Consider the following 17,340-nt stretch of genomic DNA (forward strand, 5'->3'; position numbering starts at 1 on the left):
TGCACAAAGCTCTATGTTAAACGAGGGGGAGAAGGGATAGATCAGATACAGAGCAGGCGGTTGACACAGGAACCACCTTCTACAATGTCACAATCAACCTGGACACACACACGTAAACAACTGAAAAGGCAACAGGCAGGGAACAGGGTGGCTGGAGACAGCCCTGTCACCCCTCTCCTCCCTGCCTCCTCACGCTCCTCCGCCCAGCACTCTGAGCAGAGGCAACTCTGCCGCAAGCACCTCCAAGTCGTCCGGGACATTCTCGACGAGTCTGCCCACAGAAGCACACCTGCATGAGTCAAGGACTAGCCTGCTCTGCTGGCCAGCGAGCCAAGAGTAACCGAGCGTTTTCAACATGCCTGCTCCCACCAGGTACTGGGCACCAGGGACTTGGACAGCACTGGGATGCAAAGGTGAGAAGACCCACCTGTACCTGCTTTTGTGAGGCTCTCAGGTGGGCAGGCTGTGCGGAAAGCATTATCTTTGACCTCAGCAAAGTGGGAACAGCTTGGGTTCTCAGGCCACTTCTCACAAGAATCACCCAGAAGCCCCCATGACTGCATGGATTATGCAATACAACCCCACCACGGGTAGCTGAGGGCCACCTGGGCTGCCTGCCCACCAGGTGCCTCAGTTCACCAATAAGGTGTTTCCGAAAAGTGGGCCTTGGGAGGTATTAAGCCAGAAAAGCAAGATGCAGAAAACGTATGCACGATGACCTCATTTCTATAAGACAACGGCAACAATGACTCCCAATATGTACATCTGTTTTTAAATGACAGCATGGCAGAGAGCAAGGCAGGAAGCCACACATGTCAGGGCGTGAACTTGGGGGCGGGGGGCAAGGCAAAGGTAAAAGAGGAGCACGGCAGAAAAGGAAGTGAATAAACGAACAACTTAAAACAACTCGGCATACAAGACATGAACTTTTGGGTCATACGGTAGTGTACAAGTCGTCTTCCAGAGTGGGCGTCGACATCCCACTAGTTTGCCCCAAGTCTCAGAGATGCGTCACCTTCGGTTCTGACGCCTCTGCACTGGCGTCGCCTTCTGTCAGGGCGGCTCCAATCCCTCTGTCCCCCGGCAGCTGCCAGGCAGCTACCACTCAGCGAGCAGCACGGTGGCGCAGAGCTCTCCCGTAAGGGGTCCTTTCCCGATTGTGTTTCCAGTTGCGTACCAGCGAAATGAGCACTTAACCCATGAGTGCCCTGGCCTAGGTGCTGCGAGCACAATGCCAGTGCTGTGCAACCCTCACCTCCGTCCTGCGGGGACAGGCTTGTTGTTTTCCCATTTTCCAGACGAGGACTCTGATGCAGAAGGGATAACAATCTCCCCACAGTCACCAGCTAGTGAGAGGAGGGCCAGGGTTTGAACCCAGGCAGGCAGCTCAGGAACTCTCCAGCTTAACTGCTGGGACTGCTGTCGTTTGTGAAGTTGACCCTGCTGGGGCGGGGGGGAAGGTGTCTCCAAGTGGGGCTCACTGCTCCTCAGGGAGCTGGGCACCAGTGGACCTGGCCTCTCCGATCTCCTTGCACTGGTGAACAGAGCCAGGTTTCCTGGATGTCTGGCCCAGGGGCTTGTACGATCCCGAACCTAATCACCAATGCCACTCACTAGGCCTGGGGTTGGCCATTTAAATTTTTCTGTTTTGGCCCTGGCTGGTGCGGCTCAGTAGATTGAGTGCCGGCCTGCAAACCGAAGGGTCACCAGATTGATTCCCAGTCAGGGCACATGCCTGGGTTGTGGGCCAGGTCCCTGGTTGGGGGCATTCAAGAGGCAACCAACTGATGTTTCTCTTGCACATTGATATTTCTCTCCCTCTCTTTCTCCCTTCCCCTCTCTCTGGAAAATAAATAAATAAAATCGTTTAAATTTATCTGTTTTGGCTTCTTCATGGGCAAAATCCTCCTTTTCCCCTCCTGCCTCTTCCTCTTCCCACATGGAACTCCAGCTCCCTCGGTCCCACGTGACACCGGGGGGCACCTCCTCCCCAGGCCCCACTCCCCCTAGGAAAGCCTCCTCTTGTGGTGGGACTGACCACCTCTTCCACTCAGACCTCTAACAACACCTGCGGCTCGGCATTCCTCTAAAGAACAGGGTGAGGTACAGACAATCCAAACCGCAGGAAAGGATCTCTAGTTGTGACCTTTCTGACCCCAGGAAGCTGGCACAGAAGGTCTTGATGTTGGTGAGGTGGACTCCCGGGGCCCCCAGCCAACCCTGGAAGCCTGTTTGTTCATTCCTTCAGACCTTCCCTCAAAAAGTCACCTACTCAGAGAGGCCTTCCCTGAGAGCCCTATGCAAATAGTGGTTCCTCTCCGGTGCTTGCCGCCCTCCTGTCCGGGTTTTTTCCACAGTGCTTAGCAACATCTGACACACTGTAGATTTTACTTATTTATGATCTCTCTCCATGCCCAGAACGTGCCTGGCCCATGGCAGACACTCATATCTACCATGATAGATGTTGTCTTTCTTCATTCACCGAGCAAACTTTGACTGAGTGCCTATTATGTGGCAAGCGTTATTACAGTAGCTTCCAGCCTGAAATAGAGATACAGTTCAATAAAGCACAAATAAAGCCAAATTCCACCTTGTGTGTCCAGAGGTGGAACGGAGTCAACCAGGGCAGTTAGACAGCACACGGGCATTGCGCATCAGTCCAAGTCCCTGTCCCGTCCTGCCCTGCCTCGGTCAGAGCTGTGCTCACTGCTCCCTCCTGGGGACGACCCACCTGCTCCTCTCCCTCCTCCTGCACTTACCCCACTCCCCATCCCATGCAGAAAGGACGTCTTATTTTAAAGGGCTCACCAGCTGATGTCCTGCGTGGAGACAGGTCAGTGAGAGCAACACTGGCATGTCCTGCAGGAGCTTAAAGTCAAGGACCCCTCAACCCCCTGATCCCGACCACCACGTCCACCCACAGCCACGCGAGCCATTTCGCTGGTGTCTGCTGATCGCACCGCCACGCCAGGAATCTGTCCTTTCCTCTCAGCACCTTAACATGATACAGATGCCAGCACGTGGCAGAGGCAGCAGTGAAGAGAGAGGTCAATGTATTAACTATTCAAATTTATTCCTGCTGAACCTCAGAAATAATCAAAAGACATTCAATGTTTCTGGAAAGACTGTCTAGGTAGGAGACCTTCATGTTTCTTTGGCGGATCTAGGAAACACAGTATTTTCTTATTTATTTGATCTTACCTTGTGTAATTATTTAAGTTCGTGAATCCTTAAAATCTAACAGTAAAGACCTCAGAACTGCAGGCAGCAAAGGACCCTGTGAACGGCAATGGAGGCCCCCACCTCCGCCACCATCCTCATCCACAGCTACTTGGACAGCGTCACTCCCCACTGCTCTGTGACCTTTTATTCGGTGTCAGAGCTTTCTTATTGAAAACGCAAAAAGTTGACACAACTGAAAGGCTTAGTAAGGCCTTTGCCACTGACAATTTCCTGCTCCTCTTTGCTGCCAGTCAACTCCTCTCCCGGAAATGCCAGGGTTAAGAGGTAAAGGAGACCTAAACTAGCATAGCCAAAGATATTATCAAGGATTCTGACCGGTGTTTATTGGGGCTCCAACAAGGTGCCAAGCATATCTACTACTTCAGACGCTGGTGCGTGGACCCTGCCATCCTTCCCCACCTCCTTTACAGTCATATCTGTAAATAATAGCCTAAATAATAGACCCCAAACATGGCCACATCCCAATATTCCCAGCACCTGTGAATGTCACCTTATATGGCAAAAGGGACTTTGCAGATATGATTAAGGATCTTGAAATGCGGAAACTGTCCTGGATTATCTGGGTCAGCCTAAATGCAATGACAAGTGTCCTTATAAGAGAGGAGGAGAGATTTGACACAAAAGAAAGCAATGTGACCAAGAGGCAGAGATGGGAGGGGATGTGGCTATAAGCCAAGGAGTGCCAGTAGCCACCAAAAGCTGGAAGAGGTGAGGGACACATTCTCCCCTACAGCCTCTGAGCAAGATCAGCCCTGCTGACCCTTAACCTGTGTGCTCACCCTAACACTGTGCCTTTCTCTACTTTCCCAGAATCCTTTCCACCTTCCTTCAAGGCCTACCTTCAGCTCCTCCAGCCCCTTCAGCCTGTCACCCACAGCTTCTGTCTGTCACTCAGCCCTGACTAGGCTACACCAGAACAGAGATGACCACAGCAGCTTCATCCCCCAAGGGACATGGCCATCAAAGACTGAGGATTTACATGCCAGGGGTGCCTCCCTGGTTCTCCAGACAAATCTAGCAAGGCTGGCCTTCCCTTGCTAGATTTGCATATTTTTAAGGCTGGCCCCACCCTGACTTTCACCTTGGCCCCATTCCTGCTCCCATTCAGGCAGCTGCCAGACCGCAGCCGCCACAGCACTGCACACACATGCCTTCCAGAGGAGCATCCTGATGAGTATGGCCGCCACCACACTCGTCACATGCCCTTGGACCCAGATCAGAATCAAGGTCATCACATCCCTTTCGACACTGTGATGTGGAAGGTTGATCACCCCCCACCTCAGGGCCCCAGGGGAGCTCCCTGCAGCCCCGATCACCCATTTCCAGTTTTTTCTCCTGCTGCCACAGCTGCTGCTTGGGTGCCAGAGCACCTCAGAGCTAAGTCGCTGTCATTACACCTGAGCCATTGGAACCCCACAGTGGACGTCTGTGGCTGTCCTCTGACCAGAACCCTCTCTTCTTGAGAGGCCCTGCTCGTCTTGCCTCAGTCATGTGATTCCCATGGTAAGGGTCATCACAGGGCCTCCCTGACCTTCCCTCAGAGGGTTGGACATGTGATGGAGGCCCAGCCAAAGCAGTTCATTCTCATAACCTGATTGGTCAGTGGGTGAATGTGTGACCCCAACTGGACCAATCAGAATCCTCCCCTAAGATTTTATTTATGGATACTGAAAGAAAGAAGCTCTGTCTTTCATTACACTAAGATTAGAAGGCCTGGCAATACCATCCTCTTCATCACTCCAACAAAACATATTTGTAATACTGAGGGGTAAAGTCAATACTCAAAAAGAAGAGAAACAGAAAACAGGAGTAAGGGTGAGCAATTGAGAGAAAAAACGGAGAACGGAATTGTTTGCACTCTCGGTCTAGTTGAACCTGACGCCAGATCCACCCCTAGTCTTTCCAGCTACGGGTTGAGTTGAATTTCTGTCTCTTTTAACTGAAAAAAAGGCCCTAAAACTTCACTCCCAGGTCCACATTGATCTACCCCAACCCAGCTCTTTCCATATATATTTTCTGGGCCACTCAACATAGCACTTCATCTTCTTCTGGGTTAACTGCTTCTGGGGTTAACTAATCCTCGCTTCCTCCTCCACTGACACACATATTCTCTCAGCCTTGGTGAGGGGAGGTCCACGAGTCTTCAGGTCAGTCCATGGGGTTAGAGCAGAGACAGGGAGCCGGAGGACACACCTGAGTCCTCCCACCCCTGGACGTGGAAGGAGTGAGGAGGGGACAGGAAGGAGAAAAGGAGAGGAAGAAAAGAGGAGAGCTGCTCCAAGCCCCAGACAGCAGGGCTCCCCTCTGTCTCTTCTTTCTGTTATAGGACTCCCTGTCCTTGAGGAGCAGCTGCTGGGGACCCAGCCCGCTCTCTGGAAGCTGGAAAGCCCCTGGCACCCACAGCCATCACTCCTGTCCTCCCCTAGGCTGCAGGGGCGTGTTTCCAGGCTGACTAATGACAGATCAAGAAGAGAATATCACTTACACGAGTTTCCCAAAATTAAAATGGAGAACGGGGCCTCAGGGAATGCTGGCTGGATAATTAAGGCATTAATTCACACTCTGGTTTGCCTGAGAGCAACCAGCTCCGGGGAGCACCACTACATTCCTCCCAATAAACACTGGCGGCTCGAGGCGGTCGCCAGGCCAGGACACAGGGTCATCACAGACCCCTTTCCCCTCAGTCCCCTCCCATCACCCCCAGGGAAGTACTCAGAGACAGGAATGCCAGGGCCTTGAGGGTCTTCATTAAAGTGTCTCTCTTACGAGTTATGGCTGGATACGGTCTGGAAGGACAAGTACACCCCAGCACAGTGAGGTACAGAGAAGGGAAGAGACTTGCTTCAGGTCACACAGCTATTGGAAGTGAGAAGCGAAGGCCGAACTCAGAGGCCCTGATACCAGCATAACACCTTTTCTGATTTTGTTCCGTCACGCATTTCTTGGAGCCTCATCTGCAATACCCTGGTGCACACACATGCGTGTACACACACACACAGAGGAATCCCTTCCACACAGGCCTGTCCCCTGGCTGTCAATTAGTACCTCTGTGCTCTTGCGTCACCTGCTTCCCCACTGGGCGGCCCTCTCCATTGTCACCTGTCTTCAGAGCCTTGGTGCAAGGCCTGTTCTCTATCATACAGACCACGTTTTAAATCTTGTTAACTTTAAATTTTTCAATTACTGTTTATATTCAGTATTAGTTTATATGAGTTCCAGTGTACAGCATAGCGGTTAGACAGTCATGTACTTCACAGAGTGCTCCCCCCCCCCCCCCCCCGCCCCCCCGCTGCCGCCGATATTCCCAGCACCCACCTGGCACCATGCACAGTTACCACGCTATGACTGACCATCTTCCCAATGCTGTTCCCCGCACTGGCTGGAAACGCATCTATGCTGTACTTCCCCTCCCTGTGACTGCTTTGTGACTACCCATCTGTACTTCTTAATCCCTTCACCTTTGCACCCAGCCCTCCAACCCCTCCCCTCTGGCAACCACCCCACCAGTCTGTTCTCTGCATCCGTATGTCTGTTTCAATTTTGTGTGTTCATTTATATTGTTCTTTAGATTCCACGTGTAAGTGAAATCATAGTTGTGTGTCTCCGACTTATTGTGCTTAGCATAATACCCTCTGGGTCCATCCCTGCTGTCACAAATGGTGAGATTTCGTTCCTTTTTGGGGCTGAGTAATATTCCACTGTATAGATGCACCACAGCCTTTTTAATCCCGCTGCCCCATTCCCTTCTTTGAACGGCTCCAGCACTAGGAGTTTTCATGTATCACGTCAGCCTTGAACTCAACCCTGCTTTCTACGTGCAGGGCTCTTTCATCTTCCCAACAAGACTGCAGGTGCATGCAGACTCCTCTTAGCAGCCCCTGCCGCCCCCAAGCCCAGCACACAGTGAGAGCTCCTGGAAACCAGGGAGTCAAGGCCAGCCCAGGTTTTGCTGACTTCTGTGGCCTTAGCCCAGCCCCACAGAGGACCTGTGCCTCATCCCCACCCAAACAGCGGGCATGAGCTCCACCGAGGGTCACTTAACTCCACATTGTTCTGTCTCTCTGCACATTCTCTGCTCTGTCACAGCAGCTGGCCCAGGCCTGCCACCTCCCAGCTCTCTGCCTGTGTCCTCAAAACACTCCAAGGATGCTGCTGTCTAAGGCACTGTGGCAGCACATCCACCACTGCCCCACTACCCTGCCCACCATCAGTGCCCTCTCTAGCCTGGCCCTGGAGTACAGGAGCGGAGCGGCTGGAGGGGAGGGCCCTGCACGGGAGCTCTGGGCTGGGTCCTGGGCTCTGCCTGGCTCCAAGGCCTGAGCCACATGCCCTTGTCCACTTCCTGCATCTTCCCATCTGTTAAAGGAGGGTGTCAGCATTCACTGCTGTTCCCTAAACACTTACTGCCCTGTACTTTTTAGGTCTTGAGAAGACATCAATGTTGCCACACATGAGTCACAATCAGAGCAGCTGAAAGCAGACAGTGGCCTCAAAAGTGTGGGGTGTGTAAGAGGAAAGTGGCCTTTTCCTGGATATCTGGCTTGCATCTCCCAGAAGAGAGCGCAGTGAACACTAGAAGTCACAAAAGCCTTTGAGGCAACAATACAATACACACACTGACGCTTACACTTGATCTCCACCACGCACACCCTCCCAGGAGCATGGCAATGGTTCATTAGGTCTGATTATTGGTCAATTAACTGTATCAAGGCTCATCGTTAAGAGAAAACCAAGCAGAACTGCCATTAAGCAAACCCACCTTGACCCTCTAAGCCAGCTCCTCAGATCACGGATGTTTTCTTCACCTGTGAAATGAGGCATACACTACACAGGAAGTGGGGGGGGGACAGGTAGGGGAGCATGAGACCTGACCTCACCTAGGGCAGGCAGATCCCAGGCTTGGAAACACCAAGATACATACATGACCCTCTCTTTCCCCTAGTGACAAAGGATGCCTGAGTATGCCCCTTTGTCTCTATAGGAAGGCCACCCTGTCCACCTAGACCCCAGCTAAGCTCAGAGGACAGCTCAGGGCTGGGGCACAACCGTCATTAACATTGTCCCTCCCCAAAAGAAATGACTTCAAGGAATGGGACTGAGTCTATTACCACAACCGTCTGTGCCGACTGCTCACTTTAGAGCCACAAATCACCACAGCAGGAACTGCTGGGAGAAGGGGACCCTGCCCAGGTCCCTCCCACACTCCGACCCTCACCAGCTTAAGTATCCATGACCAGGTGGTGGCAATGCAAAGGAGTGGTCTAGCAAGAAGTCGACCCGTGTCAACAAGTCGGCCTGCTGAGCAGGTGAGGGCCCAGAGCCCAGCTCCTGTGTCCCCACCCAGCCTGGCCCTGGGCTCTCCCCCCGGGTGGCCTTTGGGCCCCTGGCTGTAAAATGAGCAGCCACCTCTGGACTGGCACCCTAAAGTGAGCCGCGGTACAGTGTCAAAAATGAACGCTATACAAAATACCCTTTATGCCTTCACTAGGATAGTGCTATTTCTCAATCGGAAGAGGAGATATTTATCATCTGAGAGATTTACCATCCCCACAGAGACAAAATAAAAATAAAATAACAGGGGAATCTTTGTGATGGAAGGGACACTCCCACCCCACCCAGCAGGCTGAAGTCGCCTGCTGTCATCAGTTCCACCACCCAGGACAGCAGAGAAGGCCATTCTGCTCTGGCTGCCACAAGCCCCACAAACACCTAAAGACCCAGAATCCCAGGTGGAGGTGGAACAGGTGCCGAGGCGGCTACGGGTCCTCTCACCCACCTTCCCAGACCTGGTGGGGTCTTGAGGTTGAAGGTGGAGGGAGGGCTCCAACCCTCCTTGGGTGGGAGCTGGCTAGAGTGGGAAGCCTGTCTGTGTCACTGTGAATAAGCAAGACACACATTGATTCATGGGGGTGGGGGGGTGGGGAGGAAGCACCAAACCACCACATGGGGTGAAAGGAAAGAAGAAAAGGCAGATATATTCTCTCCTTTGAGAATATATCTCTCCTTGAGATATATTCTCTCAAAGGAAGAATATTCAGATATATTCTCATCCTCTCGTTCCTTACAATGGATGTCTTCAGCCTGGGAAGATTCCTGGAGCTTCTGGCTCCATGGACAGATACACTTTAGAGATCTCAGACGAGTCCTAAGAGAAACCAGGTTGTAGCTAAAGCAAGCAAGCCTGCGAGACCAGCTTGTGGGATACTGCATTCCCGTGGCCCTGGTGAACCTGCAGGCAGGTGGTGGCCACAATTCAAAGTGGGGGAAGAAGAGATCCAACAAAGGTGTCTGGAGGAGTAAAGAGTTCCTTGTCCCCGACTATAGGGCAATGCTGGGATGTGCTTAAGAGCTGCGGTCCTCCTCCACTAGCCCAGGGTGTGCACTCAGCCAGCATTTCTCGGGTGCCTGGCTCTTTCCCCTGCCCTCAGAGCGCCCTGCCCCAGGTCTGCTTCTACCAAGTGACTCACGATGGTCCCGGCAATGGTCCAGTGGTGAGTTGGGGGAGAGTCAGCAGCCACTTCGTCCCAGAACCTGAGAGACGTGCTGGAAGCCTGGGGCCAGGTGAGCCCTGTCCCTGGCCACGGTGCCAGGAATTCCCATCATGAGAGATCCAGACCTCTACACAATCGAAACATGGGCCCCAGGGCCTTGGATTATAAGTCCACAGAGGGTAAAAATGGCTGCAGCCTACACATCCAACTGGGGAGTCACAGGGAGAGATTCAGGAGAGGTTAAGGTAACCCCATACTAATTCGGGAGAAGTGGGATGTACAAGAGCACCCACAGTGGCCAAGGTGCCGTCTCCTGCAGTGGCTGCCCCTCCCCCTGGGGGCTGCCTGTATTCTTGGCTCATGGCCAGCAACAGATGAACGATCCCTCTCCTCCCGCCCCCTGCATTCTAATGGGGACACAGGCAAGAGCAAGGATTTTATTCAAATACAACAAAGGGCATTTCAGATGATGAGAAAAATAAAGCAGAGGGATGTGTTGGCCTATGTTTTAGCAAGAAAGCCCAAGGAAGGTCTTCCAGAGAAAGTGACTTTCGGGTAAAGACCTGAAGGGAGTGGAGACACCTAGGAAAAGACATTCCAGGCCAGTGGAAGAGCTCATGCAGGTGCCCTGAGGTAAGAGCAGGCCCAGGGGACAGAGAGGCACGGGAAGAGGGAGTGGCTGGAGCAGCCAAGGACAGGCAGGGCTACATGATGTGTCCAGCGAGGTGCCCACGGCCCTCACTGACCTTCAATGCCCCTCTTCCAGCACCCCTGTCTTCCCGCTGCCATCATTAGCTGTGCAGGGGTCTCCATCACACGCCCTACCAGAGCCTGCCTACGTGGGCAATCTGCCCATCTAAAATGTCACGCGGCCTTTCCCTTGGGAAAACTGGTCTGCAGGAGTGGGGGGGTAACAAGGAAACTGAGGGGGGTGAAGCTTGGCCCTGATGCTTATAGCACTCCCCTTCCTGTGACTGCTCTCTTCCCTCCTCCAGTGGCACTGGTGGTCCCGGGAGCCCACTCCCACCTCTATCAGAACCTGCGGAGTGTGGAGAGGGTCCTTGGCTGGGAGGAAGATCTAGGCGTGGCCCTGGCTCAGCCACTGGAGAACAGGGATATGTGAGCAGGCCAGCAGACCAACCAGGGCCTCTTCCAGCCCTCGGTGAGGCCACCTCTCTGCCTCTGGGCCAAGAAACCCACTCTTGCCAGCATGTTCATCTGTGACTCCTCTCAGACCATGAGCTGACCTCCTAGCAGTGGCCCTGAGTCACACAGCCAGATGCCCAAGGGAGGCTGCAGAGCCAGCAGACCCTGGGCATTACTTTAGACCCACGACCTTCTCTGTGGCCTGCTCACACTACAGGCACAGCCACCTGACCCGCCAGCTCAGCGCATAGCCACGCTGAACCATGATGAGAAATGAAGCGATTCCACTACAGCCAGAGTCTCTGCTGCCGAGGCTCATGCTGACTGCGTGAGACGCTAGCGCCTGGGTCTGCAGAGCTCTGATGAAAAGGCGTCACAAAGATAAAAGCCACCAGACTCCAAGGCAATCATCGTGGTTAGCATGGCCGGTGGCCACTCACCCTACAAGGCAGCTTCTCCCCGGGGAGCTGGGGGGCTGAGTCTGCAGTCTGTGCTGGTGCCCCCACAGCCAGGTGGGGCAGGGGTTCCCTGCCTAGCCACGACCGTGGTGGTGGGTGCCGGGGAGCTGGCTGAGCCTTGTTGAGTCCTGCAAGCCCCTCTCACTGCCTCCCACCCCAGGGTCTGGGCTAGCTCATCTCTTTCTCTCAGGGATGAAATGCAGCCTGTCATACCTTGGCCGCCTATGGATGGCAGGTAGTGGTGGGGCAAGGGGAGGGACGTGGTGTAACTGCAGGAATGACCTCAGATCTGGCTAGCTCCCTCGGCTGACCTGGCCAGTGTAACCACAAAGGCAAATGGGGATCTGCCAGCAGGTTCTTAAAACAAACAAACAAACAAACAAAAAAACAAAGACTCCAGGTTCCCAGTCAGCTCAGAAGCCTCACGACAAAGGCCCATGAAAGGCCACCTTCTACTAACTACGCTTCACACTCACTGTGACTCTCCACCAAAGACTCCTCTGGCTTCCATGCTAGACGGTGGTGGGGGTGTTGGGCAGGGAAGACACCACGTGATTCAAGTGGCCTTGACAGATGTCCCCCTGGGGCAAACAGCTTTCCAACCACTTAGACCCAGGTTTTCTCCTGCGGCAATTGTTCGGTCATACTGTCTGGGATGGCACCAGAAAAGCTGAGTTCTGTTCTCCCTGCTGTTTCTTGCAGCTGCTCTGATAGCATCTTTGCCGCTCCTGGGTGGCCTTCCCAACCCATAGGCAGAAAGGCATCTGCCCTCTCAGGAGACTGCGGGGAAAGCAGCAGGCCCTGCATCCTCTCTCCTGCAGGTCTGGCTGTCTTGGAGCCTCAGCTCTTGAGCCAGACACAGGACCCTTGGGAAGGGAGCAACAGGAAGTGTGCCGTGGGGCGGAGAGAGTCCAAGAGGGTGTTTTGCTGGTAGAAGAGGAAGAGCCTTGATACACTCGCTCTTCCTTCTGCCTAGAAGGCAGAGTTGGCATAGCCAGCTTCTTCTAGGCATTCAAGTTTCAAGTCCAATTCCATCTCCTCAAACAACTCCCTTGACCACCTCCCTTGGAAGAGACCCCCAAATCTCCTTCACCTCCCCTCCTGTTTTCCTCTGTGTACTCTTTGTTGGAAGCCAGTCTGATTACTTGCTGACCGTTTATCTCCTCTCACCTCTCTAAGCTCAGGGAGGGGGTCCTGCTCACAGCTGTATCCTCAGCATCTGCAACCATGTCTGACAGAGGGAGCATTCAATAACAACTTGTTGAATGAATGAATGAACAATCCAGGAGAGATGGCAGCATACCCAGTCTGATGACAGTTGGAGGTACAGGGCAACGTAAATACTTCTCAAGAATAAAGGGAGGTAGGGAGGGAGGATATTAATACTGATTGAAACTCTGCTCTGCTCCCTGGGCCCAGGCCGCCTGTCTGGCCTCTGCAGTCCGGGTCTCCAGCACACAGGAGCACAGCGTGCCCCTTGCAGCCTGGCTGAGCCTGGAGCCTGGGGCAGGTTCCCTGTGAGGAAGGGAACTGTGAACCTCAGCAGGGCACAAGCCAATCCTGCTGAAGTCGGAGAATGAGTGAGGCTGCCTCTAATCCTCATCCGGACCAGGGGGGAGCGGGGAGAGGAAGGCGGCGGCGCTTTATTATTCGCTCAGGGAGGTCAAGGCAGCAGCATGAGACAGCTCGGGCTGTCCACCTGCCAGTGCACCTCTGGGCAGGACAAAGCTTCCCAACTGCTGCCACGGTAAACATCCCACAGGCAGCAGACGCCGACACCAGATCACCATATCTGACAGCTGGGCCGTGGGTGTGCTCCCAGAAAGCAGTCTGCCCGTCTCCACACAGACCCACAGCAGCAAGTCTTGGGCTTCAGGGAGGGGAACTGGGATGATGGTGGCCCTGGAGGAGAGGCAGAAGCCCCTCCAGAGATAGGGCAGGAGTGCGGGGCCGCTATGAGGGAAGAGGAGTGCTTGTAAGAAGCTGGACTGGGATGTGCGAGGCCCACGTTCTGTCCCAGTCCGTGACTATCCGTGTCTGTGCAATCTCAGGGGGGACTATTATTTATTACTACTATTATTATTATTTTGTTGTCGCTCTCTCCCTGTCTTTTTCTTTCCAATGACAGTTCACATTCAATGTTAGTTCCAGGCGTACAGCATAGTGATCAGACAGTCATAGACTTTACAAAGTGTTCCCCCGATATTTCAAGTGCCCACCTGGCACCACACACAGTCATTACGTCCTCATGACTGTTTTGTAACTACCAATTTGTACTCCTTAATCCCTTCACCTTTTTGCCCAGCCCCCAACCTCCTTTCCCCTCTGGCAACCTTCAGTCTGTTCTCTGTAACTGAGTCTGTTTCTATTTTATTTGTGTATTCTGTTCTTTAGATTCGACGTATAAGTGAAATCATACGGTATTTGTCTTCTCCATCTGACTTATTTCACTTGACATAACACTCTCTAGGTCGATCCATGCTGCTGCAAATGATAAGACATCTTTCCTTTTTCGTGGCTGAGTAATATTCCACCGTGTAAATGCACCACCGCTTTTTTAGCCACTCATTTATTGATGGGCCCTTGGGCTGCTTCCATGTCTTGGCTATTGTAAATAATGCTGCCACAAAGATGAGGGTGCATATGTTCTTTCAAATTAATGTTTTGGATTTCTTCAGATACACACCCAGCAGTGGAACCACTGGGTCATAAGGCGGTTCCATTTGTCATTTTTTGAGGAGCCTCAACACTGTTTTCCACAGTGGCTGCACCAAGCTGCATTCTCAGGTGGGCTTCTTAATCTGCCCAAGTGGCAATTACTTCCTCCTTAAAATGAACATAAATAAATACCCTCTTTGTTCACATCTCAAGGTTATAAGGGCCCAATGAAATAACATCTATCTACAGGAGATCTTTTTAGACAAATGTAAGGTGATTTTAAGATGAAAAGTATAAAAGGGCCTGGAACAAACCCATTATTCAGAGAGCAAAAGCAGATGGTGAGTCATGGGCCAAGTCTGAAACCAGTGGCAATGCTTCGGAGGACGTTTTCCCTCTAGGGATATGTAGCACCCAGGCCAGGGAGGTGGGAAACACGTTGTGACTAAGTTTCTAAGAGCACACTGAGACCACCAGCAGTTAAGAGTGTGGATCATTACAGTAACAAATAAAGCCTGAGGAATTAACTCAATAAGAAATATGCAAGATGTATAAAGAAACTTTTAATTTAAAACATAAGGATGCAAAGGAACCTAAACAAATGGAAAGACATACCACATTCACGGATAAAGAAATTTAACATCACAGAGATGTAAATTCTCCCTAAAGCTGATTTATAAACTGGAGGTATTCTCAACAAAATCACCAATAAATTTGAAAGAGAGATCAGTAAGTTTTAAGTTAATGTGAAACAGTAACTAAGCAAGAATATCCAGGAAGCTCTCTTCCTCGGTGCTGCCTACAGAGGTGGCAGCCGTCTCTTACTCGGCACCATGGCGGCTCTCAGACCCCTCGTGAAACCCAAGATTGTCAAAAAGAGGACCAAGAAGTTCATTCGGCACCAGTCAGACTGTTACGTCAAAACTGGCGGAAACCCAGAGGTATTGACAATAGGGTACGCAGAAGATTCAAAGGCCAGATCTTGATGCCCAACATCGGTTATGGGAGCAACAAGAAAACAAAGCACACGCTGCCCAGTGGTTTTCGAAAGTTCCTGGTCCATAACGTCAAGGAGCTTGAAGTGCTGCTGATGTGCAACAAATCTTACTGTGCCGAGATTGCGCACAACGTCTCCTCAAAGAACCGCAGAGCCATTGTGGAAAGAGCAGCCCAGCTGGCCATCAGAGTCACCAATCCCAATGCCAGGCTGCGCAGTGAAGAAAATGAATAGACAGATTGTGTGCACATTGTAATTGTGTTAATAAAACCTTAAAATTCTGCAAAAAAAAAAGAAAAAGAAAAAAGAATATCCAGGAAAATCCGGGGGGAGGAAGGGGTGCGGAGAATGTAAGGCAAGACAACTAGGACTACCACATATTAAGGCGTATTATAAAACTGCCTTAGTTAAAACACACATTCTGGCATATGAATGGACAAATGGATCAATAGAACAGAATTTTAAAACACACACAAAAAGACCCAAATATATATAAGAAACACTGCATTTCAGATCACTGAGACAGAGGTGACTGTTCACGAAACAGCGTTGGGACCACTGACTAGGCGTACGGGGAAAAATTAAGTAGGATCCTTCCCTCACGCTCAGGCCAAAACACATTATCAGTGAATCAAAGATCTAAATGTAACAAATGAAACCACAAAAGTGCTGGAATTGTTCTCAATGTGTAATTTTTGTGGTTGTGAAGACCCTGGTGAGAATAACATAAAACCAAACACAGTAATAAAAAGACTGATACATTCAACTACATGAAAATGTAAAAATTATCATAAAAACAGACAACTTCAAAATTGGGAAGCTCCAAATTGGAAAACTAGACAAAGGGTTAACTTTCTTCATATGTGAAGAACTACAAATGAATTAAAAATGTACAAGGATTTGATTTCACAGAGGAAGAAATACAACTGGCTCTTCACACCTGAGAAGATGCTCGATCTCACAATGAGAGAGATACATGCATTGAAACCAGAAGAGACAATTTTTAAACTCTGAGGAAGTCAAGGGCCAAAAACGTTTGTTCACACTCGATGTTGTGTGCTGGCAAGGAGGCGGGGAAACCAGATACACGGGCACAAGTTTCCCGGATGGCAATTCGGGCCTCTACCATGAAGCTTTAAACTCATTCTCTGGTTCCACAATTATGCTTTTATGAAATTTCCTTCACATATATCTGCGTGTGTGCAGATGACATCTTTATATGTTTATTCACTGAAACATTCATAGTGAAACATTTCACCTTTTCTGGGAATTTTAGTACCTGCCCTTGCATCTTGATTTCCTTGTTCTCTTTTTTTTTTTTTTTGACATGGAGCATCATTTTCAAGAGTACTTTCATAGCTATAAATTTGTGAAATAAGACTAACAGCATAATAAATTCAGTAGCCTATATGTGGGGTTCATTTATGGAAACAAATATCTTCAAGAACTCATAGGCAATAAAACCTTGACAGGCTCTAAATATTAATGCAGCAAGCTCTTAAAAAATAACAATTTCAGGCAAGCTCCTAGACCAGACAGTGACAAAATACCTAATGTTTACGACAACATTTCTTTTCTTTATATAGCATTACCTATTTTACAAAGTATTTCTTAGGTATTAGCTCATTTGGTAAACATAACTCTGCTAAGGAGAAAGGGTAGAACTTGATGCTCATTTTAAAATGGGAAACCAGTAATTAGAAAACTTAGGTCACTTGCTGAATTTTAACTGTTAATAAGCAATGAAGGCAGTGCTAGTCCCCAGGGGTAAAATAGTGAAATATTGCAAATAAAAAACTGCAAAAACCCACAAGTTCATCAAAAGGGGATCAGCTAAATAAATTATGAAATGCATATAGCCTTTAAATAGACAGGTAGATTTCCTGATTTGGAAGGATTTCCAAGGTCAATTTTGAAGTAGAAAAATATCTAGGTGCAAAACAGTAAGCTACATGTGTTACTATTTGGTTTTGAAAAATCTGGCCCTGACTGTTGTGGCTCAGTTGGTTGGGTGTCATCCCCTAGAACTTTGGATTTTTGTTGTAAAATGTAAAAAATACAAATAAAATTTATGTGGTTTAAAAAAAAATACTACCCTAAGTGGTCAATAGGTTTCATGCAATCCCTGTCAAAGTCCCTACAACAATTTTGCAGAATAGAAAAACCAAGCCTAAAATTCATATAAAAACTCACAGAACCTGGAATAGCCAAACAATCTTGAAAAAGAACAAAGAGGTCTCACACTTCCTAATTTCAAAACTTATTACAAAGCTACAATAACCAAAACAGTGTGGTACTGGCATAAAGACAGACATATGGTTCAATGGACCAGATCAGACAGCCTAGA

At 50.3% G+C, this 17,340-nt stretch overlaps 1 protein-coding gene and 1 pseudogene across 2 annotated transcripts in view; one reads left to right on the forward strand and one right to left on the reverse strand.

Moving 5' to 3' along the window:
- Positions 1–17,340, reverse strand: part of CACNA1E (calcium voltage-gated channel subunit alpha1 E) — a 413,895-nt gene that overhangs the window by 376,099 nt on the left and 20,456 nt on the right. The gene's annotated exons all lie outside the window — the stretch shown is intronic.
- On the forward strand, positions 14,796–15,273 carry LOC112296847 (large ribosomal subunit protein eL32-like; annotated as a pseudogene).

Source organism: Desmodus rotundus, chromosome 12 (assembly GCF_022682495.2).
Source record: "Desmodus rotundus isolate HL8 chromosome 12, HLdesRot8A.1, whole genome shotgun sequence".
Lineage (NCBI taxonomy): Eukaryota > Metazoa > Chordata > Mammalia > Chiroptera > Phyllostomidae > Desmodus > Desmodus rotundus.